Here is a 16,665-nt window from a genome sequence, read left to right as displayed (position 1 = left end):
GGATACCTACATCCATGATGTTTCTTTAATGAAAACCAAAATTAACAACACATATTTCAGTCTCCAAAACCTTTAAAGCCAAGAATATTGTAAACTATCTTATTAATTTTCCCACATGGATGTGTTTCCTAATCATTATCACTTATCATTTTAATTATCATTATATCCTTATCATTATTCCACTGTAGAACTTTAGGTCCATCTAGAATTTTGGATTTGCCTATCCTTTCTATGAATTCTTTTAAATCACCTTTTCAAAGTCTAGAATGTATCTGACTATTCCTTTCTTTTCTTTTCTTCTCTTTTCATCTATAACAAGAATTCTGAGAAAAAAGGATGCCCCATCCCCAAGGTTCCTACTATTTTCTTCCTTCAGACAGTCCATGGCCAGACAACTCGGAGTTCCTACTCTGACCCGATTGATCAGGAAGAATACTATAGCCATAGTTTACCTAGATTTTGGGAAACAATTTGAAAAAAATATCTCAAGTGGACAAAATAAAGGTATTTGCTAACGGAAGGCATATTTAAGTGGATTTAGAACTGGAAGTATGACTAGACTCAAAGTCAATATGCAAGATCTTTTCTTAAGTCCCCTAGGCATCTGTGCTATTTAAATTTTCCTTTCTCCTTGTTGGTATTGTTTTGTTTCTGCTTGGTTTGTTTTTTTTTGGGGGGGGGGGGGGACAGAATGTCTATCCAATGCCATATTCTAGTCACTTAAATTTCACAAAATTTAAGTAATACTTATATCTGTTACATTTATTTAGTGAAAATCAAACCAGCAACATATTTTTTCATGTAATGTATTTTCTTTCCAAGTCCCCAGAACTTGTTAATCACTTGAGTAAATATATAGATGATGCTTAGTTTAGGCGTATTTAAATTTACTTAGATGATAAATTTTCCTCCTGACTTTGAAAGAATGAAGTTGTCATTAAGCCAACCCAAGAATGCATTGTTTATTTTGTTCCTGACAGGAGAGAATCCCAAGGGATATCTGTATGGTTTCATCACAGAATTGCAGAACCAGAGAATCTCAGAGTAGGAAGAAAATTCAAATAACATAGTCTTGAGGCCCTTAATGGTCCTGATCACCTACCTATGGGTGCTCTCTAGCTTGCTTTCTTTTAATTGCTCCCATATTTAATTGCTCCAATATTCCAGATGGGTTCCAACCAGAGAACTACAGTAGAACTCTTACTTCTGTACTCTTGAATTGCGTGCCTCTCAATGTCACCTAAGAATGAAAGTGTATTTTTACTACCTTATCACACTCTGGATTCAAATTGAGCTTAATATCCACTAAAATCTTCAAACCTTTCAGTCAAATGGCTAAGAAGGAAGATCTCTTCCATCTTATACTTATTAAGTTGATTTGTTGAAGCCCACATGGGAATCTTTATATTAATCACAAAGTTCTAACTTGTTAAGATCTTTTTGAGTCCCGAAAGTCATTCAGTGTGTCAGTTTTCTCTGAACTTTGTCATCTGCAAATTTGATAAGTCTGCCATTAATTTCTGTATCCAAGTCATTGAAAAAAAATATTAAATAGCACATGGACAAGCACAGAGCCCTAGGGTACTCTGAATGAGGAACATTAAGTCTCCTAAAATTATCATGTTAATGTATGTCTTGTTCCAATTCAGTTAACCTTTCCTTAATGAATTTGGGTGCTATTCCAGTTGGTGTTGAGATTGGTTTGTTATCTATAGAAATTTTATGCAGAATATAGTTTACCTGTTTATATCCCTTGATATTGGAATTTTTGGTTTTGTTTTGTCTGAAAGCATGATTGCAATTTTTACCTTTGGGGATTCATCTGACACAGTAAATTTTGTTTCAGCATCCCATTTTTATTCTGTATGTCTTTACTTTTTTAGAAGATACACAAAAATGTTAGTTTTTTTCTTATTCATCCTATTACTCTCTTATGTTTTATTGGATTGCTTATTCCATTCACTTTCAAGGCTATAATTATCAGTTCTGTTGTTCATTTATCAAACCTACCTTTCTCTTTGAAAGTCCATGTTTTAAAATAGTAGCAGTGAAGAAATATCAACTATGTCCCTAAAGTCTTTAGTTTTCTAACCAAATCATAATAATCCTTAACAATGCTTCCTACATTCTTTCCAGCAATGCCATTTCATTCACACAAATGACCAAGACTTAATAGCGATCAGTTATTCAATAAATCTAGTAAGATATCCCATCATGTTGTGAATACATAGTCTGGGGGGGAAAAAATACCTTCCTGTTGTTACTAGGACCACAAACATCTGCCTCAATAATCTCCTAAAACTTCACCATCACCACCTTGGAGAATAACTAACCAACACTACTGAGCTTTTCATCTTTTGATATTTATTGGACAATGTCTCACCTGATGGCACCTTGAAACCCATATCATCATTCTTTTGAGAAGAGGCATTTCTTTATTTTTCAGTATTCCACTTTCTATTTTTGTAGCGGAAAAAAGTAGAAACTAAGGGAACATTCATCGATTAGAGAATGGTTGAATACATTATGTTTTGAATAGTAAAAGAAATGAAAGGACAATTTCAAAGAAACTTATAAAGACTTCTGCATACTGAGACGAAGTGAGAAGAAACAGGAAAATGATTTATATAACAACACTATTAAAATGAACAATTTAAAAGCAATCAGAATTCTTATCAATGAATCTATGCTAAAGAATGCTACTCATCTCCTGACAGAGAGGTCATTTACTAAAAACATGCCAAATGAGACCAATATTTCTGTACATAGGCAATATGGTAATTGAATTTATTTGGCTGCTTCTTCTTTCAAAGTTTTTTTCTTTTTTCCAGTTATGTAATTGGGTGGAAGAGGGGAAAAGTCATAATTAAAAAGGAGAAAAAGAACTTTTTATTGATGACTTATCTCTGACTTCTGTGGTCCCTCTACCTCCACCTTTTAAAAAATGTATCCACTATCCATATTATGTCTAGAAGGGAAAATAGTCTATATTTTGAGTACAATAATTTGACTAATATCAAAAGGCAAACATCATATACTCTATGCAGGTCAATGAAATATTTGTCCTACTCTTGCAGGGGTGGAGAACCTGAGGCCTCAAGACCACATGTGACTCTCTGAATCTTATTTAGGACCACACTTGAGGACATAGAAGGCCACATGTGGCCTTGAGACCATAGGTTCCCCACCCCTGGGGTAAGTATCTTGAATCAAAATCTTCAGTCTTCCAGTAAATCCTATGTCCTGCTCCCCTGTAGAAATAATCTAGTTGTTGCTTGTAGAGTTCTTCTAATCCAGAATTGGTCATCTCAGTTTAATCACCCTGATCTCCCTGATGTCATGGTCCTCTATGAGAACAAAGGAGAAACCACACAAAACCATACAACCACAATACCACATAGCTGCCTAAACTATTTACAATGTTATTCTTAAATATTTATGTATCAATGTTATTGAATTCAGGCTGTTAGTATTGGCGATAGTTCTTTCTGTGATGCTACTCTTGATTCATTACAGTTCATTGATTGAATTCTCTGGTCTAGATTTGTAAGATCTTTATTTGTAATATGGGGATGATATTCGTAATATAAGCAGAAAAGCATGCATTAAGTGCTTACTGTGTCAGGCACTGTGCTCAGATCTGGGGGCATCTATATTTTACAAAGAGACATCTTCTGTTTTTGATAAGCATATATTTGAAGAAGTAAAGACCACACATACATGAGGCATAGTGACTATAATGGAATGTTTCACAGAGGTAGAATGAAGAAGGGAGGGGAGAGGAGGGAGTTTATGGGTTTATGTGGAAGGTGCTGGTCTAGTGGGATGGAGAAGTTCAGAGACGGCAAGTAGAGGGGGCAATAGCCTGGTTGCATGGCCTGATGAGATATGAAGCATAGTCTAGTCCAACAGTCTCAAACTTTCTGTTCTCAGTATCTCTTTATTCTCTTGAAAATTATGATAATTTTCCCCAAAGAGCTTTTGATTATAAGGCTTACTTTATTAAAAATTCCAAATATCTTAGTATTCTTTATAAAAAAAAGTTTTAACCTCATAAGAACCTATGTACCTAGACCTCACTTTGAAAACTATTGGTCTACTGTCTGGGGTCAGGAAGAAGATATAATGATTGAAGCAAATTAATTTGCATTAACTCAGTCACTAAGCCACTAGGTTGGGTCTGATATTGGGAACTTCAAAGATGAGTGGATTAATTAATCTTGAAATTCCAGATGTGGAAATCTAGAGTTCAGTTCTAGTGTTGAAGGTGCTAATACAGGTGGGGAAGAAAAGATCAGGTAGGTCTTTTTTTTTTTTTTTGGTAGGTGCTAAATTTTTACCGTCTGAAGAGACATAGCTCAATTTCTACCATTTCCTTCCATAATACACATTGATAGCTGGGTCTGTGATCCTTAAGGATAATTCCATTGACAGTGACCTTATTTTAAATTGCTATCAAAATCCTTCTATTTCTACTAACTAAATCTACATGGTTCAGTCATTGTTTAGTGATCACTTGCTAGCACGACTGAGTTAATGCAAATGTTACCCACAAACAGCCTTCTCATTCTGTTGTTGCCTCTTACATATTTGTTAGACTTCATCCAGAGGTAAACAACTTTCAGTTACATTCAATAAATTCACATATCTGTTATTAACCTTTACTATTGTTACATGAAGAAATGTCTGCTCATTACAAAAGTATCTCTGTAGGTTTTTCCCTTGTTTGTTTATCATCTGATCTGAGAATGACTATCAATATTTTTTGGCAAAGGAGCGTTCATTTTTCAATAGCTTTTTAGGGTAGTAGATTCTCATGTTTTCTTATATTGAGGGGGTTAAGATAATTTTAAAATCTGATATCTTCCAATTTACACTTCTGAATGTAAACATCGAAACTGTTTATATAAAACATTTAAATAAAATAAACATTGAAAAAATGTAGATATTTAAACACGTTCATTCCATTCAATTTTGATTTCATAACACCAGTAAGTCTTTTAACCTATTCAATCGCAACTCTTTCTTTTATATTTCTATACTCAATAAGTCTTGTCTGGAAGAGAACAGGGCATTTATATGCATTGTACTCATCCATTAGTATCATCTGATTTCGAGAATCAAACCTACCTCACTATCTCTCCTCATTGTAAATTAACAATTTTATCTTTACTAAGTCCACATAATATTCTTACATCACTGGAGAAATATATCCTAAGATAAATCAGTTATTTAGTTGTTTTTCAGTAGAGTTATATAGCTCGATATTGTCCATATACATCAAGAAATTGGTTAGATATTGTAGCTTCATAACCTCTCCAATTTGGAAGCCCTACATGGTTCTATTGGAGGGAGGGAGGGAGTGTTTGAATTTAAGACTAGGTTGAACTGTCCCAGACCATCTCCCTGCAAAATGTAGGGGATTCTATATTAACTGTTCTTAACATTATTCGGTTGTTGATGAAACCAGGGAACAATTTGCCCTATGGATATCAAATATTCTTGTGTTCTCGCTATACCTGTGTCTAATTGATATGCAGGAGAAATTTTTTCCCCAAAAGAGTGTGTTGAGTTCCCCAGTCAACCTTCAAGCATGTGAGTGACGCTGAATTGAAGGACTTGCATGTTCAGATCAAGAAACAATTTCCTGTGTGACTGTGTAGGAAAAGTCACTGACTTAGTTGGCCTTAAAAAGAAAGTGAAGTGACTTTATCCTCTAACTTTCCTTTTGGACTCAATGTATGACAATTATTTTTCCTTTCTTGGGATTTCCATGAGGTTGCTCTTCTCTAATCTCAGAAGAACTAGATCACTATGAGCACATATCAGATAACAAGCACGTGTTGGCTTAGACAAGCCTGAATCTAGATTTGGGGCCCCAGCTGCCTCTTCTGTTTTGTGTTATTTACCTAAATATATGTGAATAAGTAGCAATCTTGATAAAGATATTTTCAGCCTTTCAGGAAACTTTTCAAATTTAATAAGTCTGAAGGTGCTAGGTCCTTCAGTCAGATCTGATTAACAGGATGAGTTTTGACATCAGAGACAATGGCCACTAAATAGAGGAAAGGCTTTTTTCTTGACCTGTCTTTCTAGCAGATATGGACTTTGGAAATTTAGACAGTACAGAGAAGAAATAAAATTAAAACTCCTGCAATTTATTAGTCCTGCAAATTCTTCCTTTTATATTTTAAGTGTCAGCCTTCTGGAATACCATGTTTGTTACTGTTACTTTGTTAAGTACTTTTCAATGCACACTTGTGAGTCTCTTGTTTTCAACCTGTCTATAACTATTCCATCTTTCAGCTACATTTGACATTGAATGTCTTTCCATCCCTTCAGGGAGGATATGAACAAATCTAAGTTATACATAATTTCTCTCGAGGTTCAGTGTAGGAGCATAAATAGCTCAAGAGTTGAAGGAAGAGTCTAACCTTTTTCTTCAGATGAAAGGTTTCCCCAGACTAAACTTGGTCTGTTAAGAGTGACTGCTTAGTAGAGAAGAGGCTCAGATCCAGGAAAAGTTTTTTTTTTTTTAATTGGTGTGTATGTGTATTTTCAGTACATTGATAAGTCATGAGTGCAGAACTGAGTCAAAGGCTTAAATGTAAGGGGGGAAGAAGGAAATGTAAATGTTTTAAAGTTGCTTCTGTCCTGGTAGTAAATTAGAGGTATTCCTTCAATGGTTCTTCTAACCACTGCAATAAGTACCAGATATTCTGTTTCATATAGGTCCTGAAATGTTTTTTTTAATACTTTCTGTCTATGAAAATATGTTTGTTCACAATGATAACAACTGATATGAGATTTTAAAAAATTTCTATATTTTTAACTTATGAAATAAAAAGCTGATACCAGCTTTTAAAAATTACTGTGTTTTGACATAATTTTAGTTGGCCAGTTGGATCAGTTCTGTCAAATAACAAAAGGGTTTTTCAAAAGTCCAATATAAGTATATTCGTCTTCTCAAATCACTTAAGATAATTGGTGCTATTTTATCAGATTGTTGTTAAAATATATATTTTTAAGTTTGTGAGGAGTGAAGATTTTCAAAGGCATCAGGGGCTTCATCTTTTTCTCTCTCCAAATTTTAGTAGCTCCTCATTTTCATTTTTTATTTACCCTAATTTAGTTTTAGAAATGAAATTATTTTTTTTACTATTGCTAGGCAGTGATCAGCAACATATTCTTGTGGGACTTGGGATTGAGTGTAATATTGGCGAAAAAAAAAGTATGAAGTTTTCATTTATAACTTCTGGGATCTGTTTCCAATTTTGTAGTAAGACAGTGTTGATGCATAATCAAAATATTCATATCTTCAATCTACTTTACATCCACGCATGGTTTGTGCATTTTGAGAGTCTGAACTCTTTGTACAGAAGCATTCTCAACAGATGTTGCATTACCATTTCTTACCTTTTCCAATGTATTATGCCTTCTGTTAATGCCAGAAGGCAAAAAAAAAGTTAAATAATAGTTAAACAATAGCATCAAAGAAGTGTTAAACAAAGCTAAGCAGGCTACTTTCCAAAAACAAGGGAGTTATTGGTAGCATTAAAGGATGGTGTTAATATTAACCAGAACCTATAAGTTCATCCTCAAAGAACTCATTTGTTAATGAATGTGGATTTTGTACGAAAATGATAGAAACTGTACAATATATCACTGAGCATTGCAAAAATATAACACTTGCATAATATATAGAAAGACATAATGAAGTGGACAAGTCACCAAAAGCTTACTATTCTTCATAAACTAACAACTGACAAATCACTGTATTAAAAATACAAACCTCAGAATGACTGAGAATTCAACAAATAAACTGCATGGAAGATAAAATATTAATACAGATAAAGCTATTGTTCATAATTCCTTGGGCATAATGATTACCCAAAAAACTTGAGAATGTTCCTCATTTCCATTGCCATATTAATGCACATAAGTTCCAAACTATTTGGAATTAAAATCTCTGAAAACATCTGAAAGCATCAGAAGAAATTAATCATGTGGAAACAAGAAGAAGTCTATCACCTTTATCATCATGTCTGCTACCAGAATTGGCCCCCAAAATGCTTTTGCTAAGGCTCTAGGAAATGTCCCTGCATCCCAGTGCTTTTGTTCAATTACCACACTTCATCATTTCATCCACTTGACATACAGTTCACTGCAGACAAAACATACAAGAATAGTTGAAGTATAGTGATTTTCCAGAATTATTTCTGAGCTCCACTTAATATAAAAATGAGAAGGAAATAATGAAGATAATGAGAATGATAACAATACCATCGCCATGAATAAATTGCCTGGATTTAGTAACTATGTTTGAATCTTTGTCCAATGTTCTTTGTGGGGAAGGTGATCTACAGGTCTTTTTTAGACTTCTAAAACTGCTTCTCTACAGCTAACATGGAGGCTTTGTCAGCGGGGGAATAAATCAAGGCACTCTTTTTAAGAGAAAGATGGGTCATGGAAGCAATTCTGAAATACTCCACAGGGATCAGATATTATTAGGGCTATGAAGATGAATCTGACATGGTTTCTTCCCAATATATGCTTATTATCTAGTATGAGAAATGAGAAATTTTAAAAAACTATAATAAAGGCAATACAAGGTAAGTATATAAGAATGTGGCTGGTACTATAAGTGTCATATTGGAATACCAAGAGAAGAAATCACTCTTGGCTAAGGAATGAAGATGGTTTCATGACAGTGGTGAGTTTTAAATTGTCTCTTAGGATTGGATTTCAATAGATGAAGACAAGGGAGCAACATAAAAAATGGTCTGAAAGAATCAAAAAAGTCCATGGTAAAGATACTAGTGTGGTTAGAATCTAGGATTTGAGTAGAAAGTAAAGCTACAACATAGGTTAGGTACTAGAGTAAGGAAGGCCATGGAAGGCTGAAGACATTGGACTTTGGCCCAAAGGCAATGAGAATATAATACAAAGCAGTGTTTTAAGAAAATTAATATGGCAGTAGCATATAGAATGGCTTGAACTATAGAGAGACTCAAGTCAAAGAAACCAATCAAGAAGCTATTATTATAATAAAATAAAAGACAATAGAACATGTATGAAACTGTAAGTGTCTCCTTAGGCTTTGAGTCATGCTATAGGGAATACATATTTCTTGACTACATCTTTTAGATATATTGGACATTCTGGATAACACATAGATTATTGGGCGGGGTGGGGGGGGAACCTGAAGCCAAATTAGTAAGGAAGTAAAAAGGAAGTAAAAGAGTTTGCAAACCCTCTTGAGGCACAGTGCACCAAATGGAACCAAATGATTCAAACAGATGTATTCAGCAAGACCTAAAACTGGAGGAAGTTTTTCATTTCCATGCAAGATGGCTTCTGCCTCTTTATGGCTAGGTCTGTGTTGAGTCAACACAAGGTCATGTGTCCCTATAAATAAAACTGTTCCTGCCTCAACCAAGGCTAGCTTGGGTGAAAGCATGCTAAGGGCAAAAAAAGACATTTTTAATGTGAGTGAAGGAGTTGACAAAAGAGACAGGTATTTCAAGTCCAGAGGGTAAACTTTTATTCTAGCATAATATGTTGGCCTAGTGGCCAACAGTAGGGATTTATAGCCTACCCTCAGTCACTTTTTCAAAGTATTTTCATTACAAAATCCAAATCCATTCCGTGGCTGATGTCTTTACATATCTTGTCTATGTAAACATGCAGCATCTATTTGAATTGAGTGAATACAACTGATCTCTTCTCTGATATTTTATTTATGCCCTTCCACTTTTAAAATAAATAAGGTTAACACTGATAGAACAAGGTTGTATGGGTCTGAGCAGGGACTATTTTTTCATCACACCTCTTTTGTTCCATCTTGCTTCTCAAATCAGATGCTAGATATATTTTGATTAGTTTGTACTTTACTGGATCATGTACGGAGAGTCCACCTTTCACATCAGGGCCATTAATTTTTCTTCAGTCTGATGGAAAAAACAGGTAGGGATTTTTTTTGTGTGTGCTGATTGAAAAGTGATGGATTATTTTCATGTGGTAAGAAACACAATGTTTTCTTTAGCACAGCAGGATATAATGTTTGCAAGGTCTAACAGTGAAATATTATGCATATCTGCCCCTGGCCTGCTGCCAGAAATGGAACAGCAAAATCAGAGGAGATTTTGAATCTGAATCTTAAAACCAGTGCAGCCCCACAAAGAAACTAATGAGCCATTCTAAACAGAAAAGCATTTGTACTAATATATGATGGCTGCCATGGATGTCAGCATTTAACAAAATGGTAAATAATTATTCATTTAAATGTTACCTTGAACTTTAATTCAGAGGGAAAAAGACACATTCTCAGTATTTTCTAAATATGTACCGTTGCAGAGATTTTTCTTTTATTCCTAATTCAATAGCCTATGACATTTCTTTCATTCTGAAAATAGTAATTTGCCATATAGGTTTTTTTTCCTAGAAAAAATAGTACTCTGGACATAACTAGGGAACTGATTCACAGACAACAATTTTCATCATAGCTTAGCATTTCACAAAGGTATTTCCAAATCACTTGACATGGTAATGAAGATACTTTGAAAATGAAGTAAGGAAGCATAAGCTTACCTAATAAAATGCAGGAAAAAATTACATTCTATATATATCAGCTTTGATTCCCAAAGTTTATGCTCTGAGTTCATAGAATTTCTCAACTTTGTCTCTTTTTATCAAAAATTGTAGATTGGGTGAACAAGAACCATCTTTGAAGTTCTGCATTCTTCCATGTATTGTGAAACCTCCATATATTACATTACATACATTAATTTATATGTACCTAATTCATTATATGCAACTGATCAATGTATTGTTTTGTAAGAATTTTTTTATGTCCCAAAACACCAGAGACTCCTTAATAGGCTTTTAAAACTTTTTGTTTGTTTGTTTTGTCTAAGCTTAGAACCAAGAAATAATGTTTAGCCATGTTAAAAATGATATGGGACTTTATGGCTCTTGTTTGGTAATAAAGCAGTAGTGAACTTAAGATGGAAAATAAATTGAATCTACCATTATTTTTCTTTGAAAATCAAGAAATCTAATAGGAGATGACATTTGATCCATTTCACTGCATCATATATGTGCTTGATATTACTAGAGTTCCATTTCCATTCTAAAAGGTGAAGAATTGTGCCTTTAAATTACAGGTTTTCATTGGAAAGGTCATTATAATCCCCTAGTGATACATTTTAGGGAGGCGTACTATGGTTACTGTTCTCAAAATGTGGGTTGGAAAGAGAAGAGCTAAGAAATCCTTGCTATAGAGCAGACCTGAACAATATAATGTTTGTGGCCCGCCAAAGGATTTGGGGCAGTCTATGAAAAATGTAGGGTAGCCACTGCATTCTCCTGTTTGTCACATGATCTGCAGCAACCAACCATCCTTGATCTGTCTCTAGTCTAACCTATCTGTGGCACAAAGAAGTTTTAATATTGGCTCCTATTACTGCCAGGTTGTATAGGTCTGCTATAGAAAGGTCTCTCTCTTTATACTAATGATTGAGACACATTCAATCAGGGTTCTTCTCCCTCCACCCCCAAATCCCTAATCACTCGCTAGGTGTTCCACATTTTGCAAAGGTATCTTAATACTTTCAGGCTTCTAGGTCACTTTGGAGTAATTTGAAGCTACAGTGCACCAAATGGTGCCCTAGTGGCTGAAGGGTGCTTGCATCTCCCAAACTACAGTAGCTCAAAGACTCATTTAGAAGGCTGAGTTTCTCTGGTACATATTGTATAAAACAATATCTATATTATAGGTCATATGTGCAACATCTGTCTGCTTGTTGCTAGAGACAGACTGGGTAATTTTAAATTTAGAATGGATTTTGGTGACAATGTACCTGTCAACTGACTCCTCACCCACAACTCAAATTTACTAAAAAGTAGAGAAAGGTATCAAAAAACTAGAGAACACTGAGGTGTAAGCCTGCCACCCAGGGCAAGCTTTCTCAAACCTACTGAGAGGAGCAACATGAACCAGGGCCTTAAATCAACTTGTTTATATAAATTCCATTGAGAGAATAGGGAAGAACTCTGAGACACAAAAATCTGTGGCTCAGGAGAAGGAGATTGTGAGGTTGCTGCCAATTGGGTTATAGGGTATAGGGTTGAGGGTGGGGTGTGGCAGCTCCCTTGCAGTACAGCCACAAGGGAATAGAAGCTACCAGTTAGTTTCCTATTTTAAATAATAATAATTATTGCTAATTAAGTGTTAAACTCAGCTATTTTATGTTATTACAGGGGTGTCAGCACCTTATAAATTTCAGTTTCCCTTGCCTTTAGTATTGCTCTAGGCTAATGGGGAAAAGGCATATATACCTATTGGTTGTTTTGTTTTCTTTCTTTAATTCATTGTGTAGCACCCACACTTGATTTCAATGGCACCCTTGATTGGAAAAGAAACGCATGGGGGAGGGAGAATTACTATTAGTATTACTGGTAACCTCCCCACCAAGATGTTTGTTAAATCTCCTCTACAGTGAAGAAAGGTCTTTTCTCCCCCCTACTTGTTGGCAATGGTCTCATTAAACACTAGAAATAAAGACAAGACTGGAGAGCTGGTAGAACCCACTGGTGGAGAGTCTGAGGAAAAGAACTTAACTATGGTACAGTGTGTCAATTCTTAAAAGAGAGAAATCTTAAAGGGAAAAAAAAATGGAACCTTTCTCTTGCATGTTCCTAATAAATCCAGTAGCTGACCTTTTAGAATGCACCCGCTACAAGGAAAGTTAGAGATTTTTGTGTGAAAGGGCTATGTTCCCAGATGCAGATTTGCTTCTCTGCTAAAAGGTGAGTAAATGACTGTTAAAATGTAGCTACAGAGGTACAAATTGACTAGCATAGACACACCCTTGGCTGCTTTCCATATGGACAGGACTCAGTTTAAAGTGCCTGGTTTTACTATGTAAAACAACTCAAAATAGCATGAAAAGCTATTTATACATTGTTGGCATAAAAAAGGAAGAATGCCCTTTCAATATGAATGTTTCATTGTTTCCTTTCTTTTTTTTTTTTTCCTGAGATCTCCTCATTAATTTGTTTCCAATCATGTGTTGGTAAATGTTTAACTTGCTCTTGGGGAAAAAAATGTACATAAGACATTTTTAGATTTAATTGCATTATTAACGTTTTCTCCATCAGTTTCTTAAGTCTAGACAATCAACAAATAAATAAAGTCGTGATTTATAACATTTGCTGATTATTGAGGTATAAATACTCCCTATGGAAATTTAACAATTGGTTCTCAGGATCTGGTTCAAAATGGCTCCAACAAACCTTTGGCTGTTACCTATAATGGTAATCATGTTGCTTTGGGGGTTTTGCATATTCCATTTTTTTTTTTTTTTTTTTTTTTTTACAGATTACACCGTTTAATTATTAGCCTAGTTTTCTGGACAGTGTCACGTGGACTTCATATGGCACTGGGAGCTTCATCAGCTGGCTTCTGTCCCTTGAATCAGGACTCTTCATATTTGGTCACAGAAAATTCATATGTGTTTGTGTGTATGTGCAGATACACAAGGAAACAGGACTAGAAGTTCACATATTTAATACTTTAGGAGATAAAAATTTAACTTCAGGTCACAACTGATGTAAAAATATCCACTTAAAAATATTATTTCAATGTATGATTGAAATTTAATGGTTCAGTTTAGGAACTTTTAAATCAAAAGTTCATAGATTAAGAAGTGGAAAGGAAATTAGATATTGTCTAGTCCAGGGCTGGGAAACCTGTAACCTCAAGGCCACATGTAACCCTATGGGTCCTCAAGTGTGACTCATTGAAAGGACCTAGAAGGCCCTATGTGACCTCAAGGCTACAAGTTCCCTACCCCTGGTAGTCTGCCTTCATTCTCCTGATGAAGAAACCTAATCCAGAGAAATCAATTGAATTGCCTGTGGCCAAATGAATACCAAGTATCAAAATCAAAATTTGAATCCAGGTCCCCTAACTCCAAATCAAGGACTCTTCACTCTTCTACATGGCTACCCTCCTCTGATAGCTATAATCTATTCCTCAGAAACATGTGTGAAAGACTTCATGAGTACCGACTTCAAACTGAAGAGTTCTATTGAACTTGTCAGTTCTATTGAAATCTTCAAGTATTAGGATATCAAAAAACAGAACTCTGGCAGATGAGCTATAAATGCATAACTGAACAAAGGGCATCTTTGAGGAATGGACTAGGAGGCATATTAACATAATATAAATATACTTTCGTAGTCTACTAATATATTATTAATAATATATAGTAAAAGTGTAGAACATACTCTTCCAACTGAGATTCAAAGTTACAAGAATCTACCAGATAGAAAAGTAACTATGTTTCAATCATAGCTCCTCTCAATTTTTCCGTGTCTCAAATCAGGTCAGTTTGTGTGATCTGAGTTGAATTTGCCATCTTTTCATGAGAAATATATGAACCTTTATACTAAAAACTTTTATCATCTTCAATGTCTCAGCACTAGGAATTCTTTCCGGTAGCCCCACAGGCTTGGAATGCTTTCCCTTCTCCCTCCAGCTGTTGATCTCCCTGGACTCCTTTAAATCTCACCAAAAATCCTACCTTCTACAAGTAGCCTTACCTAAATCCTCTTAATTTCAGTGTTTTCCCTCTTTTCACTCTTTCCTATTTATTATTATTGAGAAGCTACATATAGCTTCTCATATGTATATACATACATATGTATGTATAGTTTGAATGTTGTCGGCCCCATTAGATTGTAAGCTCCTTGAGGGCAAGAACTATCTTTTATTTCTTTTTGAATTCCTAGTTATTAGCACAGTGCCTTGCACAAACTAGAAACTTAATAAATATGTATTGAATTGAATTAGAGGTGGATAAATAGTTTGGGAGAAATGCCCCTGCTATACTGAATATTCCTAGGAATGTCACTGGAACTTTTCCTTTTTTTTCCAAAAGTTTTTAACTTCTCCCACATTCCATATTTTCTTGGAGATGGAATGGTGTCTCTGTCCTTCAGCATGTCATTTTCTCTCACGTAGATGCAAGAACCATAAGTTGGGACACTGTATTGAAAATGTCACTTATGCTTTGGAAACTTTAGGAGGGCCAGGGGTTTACAATCAATGAAAATGTTAAAATAACAATACAAAATCCATGCTAACCTTTTGAAACCTTGAAAGTGATGGATTGCCATTTCACTGAGGCAAAGCACTGCAGCAGTGAAAATGTAACTGATAAGTTAAAAAAAAATCCCCCATTAAGGATCAGGGAGTTTCAAATGTTTGGATCCAGAATTTTTTAAAAATTATCATGAGCTTTTTTCCAGCACAACAGAAATTCAAAAGGGATGATCATATGCATTATAGAAGGCTGTGTGGTGATATAAAAGAGTTCCATGAAAAGAGCAGACGGAAAATGGTAGTTATTATTAATTTAGAAAAACAAAAGAGCTACCCAGCATTTCAGTAATGTGGCAAGTTGTGTGCAACTGAAGGAAAGGGGATTTTATAATTGGATTTTAGAGTAATTTAGGATCTGAGATAAGATGTAATGGTTGTATATTAGAGGTTAGAACTCCACCAGAAACTCATAATGTAAGGGTTCACTGCACTGGAGGAAAACAGAACAAAGAAAAGCAGCTTCCCCCTAATATAGCATGGGTGGAAAAGCAACAAGCCAAAGGGGAGTCCTGCAGATGTGATGAATGTTTCTCAGTGGTCAGTGATAGCAGGAACTCACACACATAAATGGGGGCTGGCTTCTTCAGACGATTATTTTCCTAATGACTGTCATTCTTTTCACATACTGTGTCCTCCTACCCCCCAAAATAATGCAGCTTGTCATATTTCCCTGCCCCTTGACCAAGGATCCCCATGGTTATAGTTAGCTGTCTTCTCCACAAAGACATTTGCCATTAACCTTCTGTCTTAGGGGCTCACTTGTCTAGCCTTATGTTGTCCCAAGGGAAGGCTCATGGGATGTTTCCTCATGGTTTTCCAAAACCTGGTGACTCAGTTGGATTTCGTTGGCCTGTTTGTCTTCGTTACTGCCACCAAAAGGCAAAGCCGAGCCCTTCCTGCAGAAAGGTAAAAAATATGAAAACGAAAAGCAAAAATCATCACCCCAAAGCTTGGGGTGAAGCAAATTAATTCTCTGTCCCTTAGGTGAACTCCCAATTACCCATATCTTGTGTAGAAGATTCACGTAACCTTGTTGCTTTTGATAACCAGATTGGAATACAGTAACAAGGAGTAAATAATCTGAATTATTAGTAAGGTAAACTTGTTTATAGATTCAGCAAAGCTGTGTTTCTGTCCCTATAAGAAAGGATCCTATGGAGTAGAATGCCTCCCCAGTTACCAGTGCTTGGCTACCCCCTGCTGGGCTGCCTGAGCTCAGGCCTTCAGACACCAGTAAGTCTAGTCTTCCATCCTGGGATACAATGTATTTCCTGGCAAATTGTTATCATGCATTCCTAAAATGAAGTTAGTCGGTGAACTTACCTTCCAATTCTTTAAACGTGTTTGAGTATTATTTGGATTGTTTTCTTTCATGGTTTTTTTTGTTTTATTTTGTTTTGGTGGTTTTGTGGAAGCTTTTTGCTTTTAAGAAACACTCTGTGTGGCCTGTTTGAGAGGAATGGAACAGGTTTCTTTATTTCTGTGCTGGTACAGTG

At 35.3% G+C, this 16,665-nt stretch overlaps 1 long non-coding RNA gene across 1 annotated transcript in view; it reads right to left on the bottom strand.

Annotated features, from left to right (window-relative positions):
- Window positions 1-12,339: 12,339 nt before the first annotated feature.
- Window positions 12,340-16,665, bottom strand: part of LOC140520921 (uncharacterized) — a 150,875-nt gene continuing 146,549 nt past the window's right edge. Inside the window, exons 4-5 of the long non-coding RNA XR_011972707.1 lie at window positions 15,929-16,065; window positions 12,340-12,406 (exon numbers count right to left, since the gene is read on the bottom strand). This is a non-coding gene — a long non-coding RNA (uncharacterized lncRNA). The remainder of the gene's footprint in view (window positions 12,407-15,928; window positions 16,066-16,665) is intronic.

Source organism: Notamacropus eugenii, chromosome 1, assembly GCF_028372415.1.
Source record: "Notamacropus eugenii isolate mMacEug1 chromosome 1, mMacEug1.pri_v2, whole genome shotgun sequence".
Lineage (NCBI taxonomy): Eukaryota > Metazoa > Chordata > Mammalia > Diprotodontia > Macropodidae > Notamacropus > Notamacropus eugenii.
Note: the sequence above shows the minus strand (reverse complement) of the source record. Positions and strands in the feature narration are given on the sequence as shown.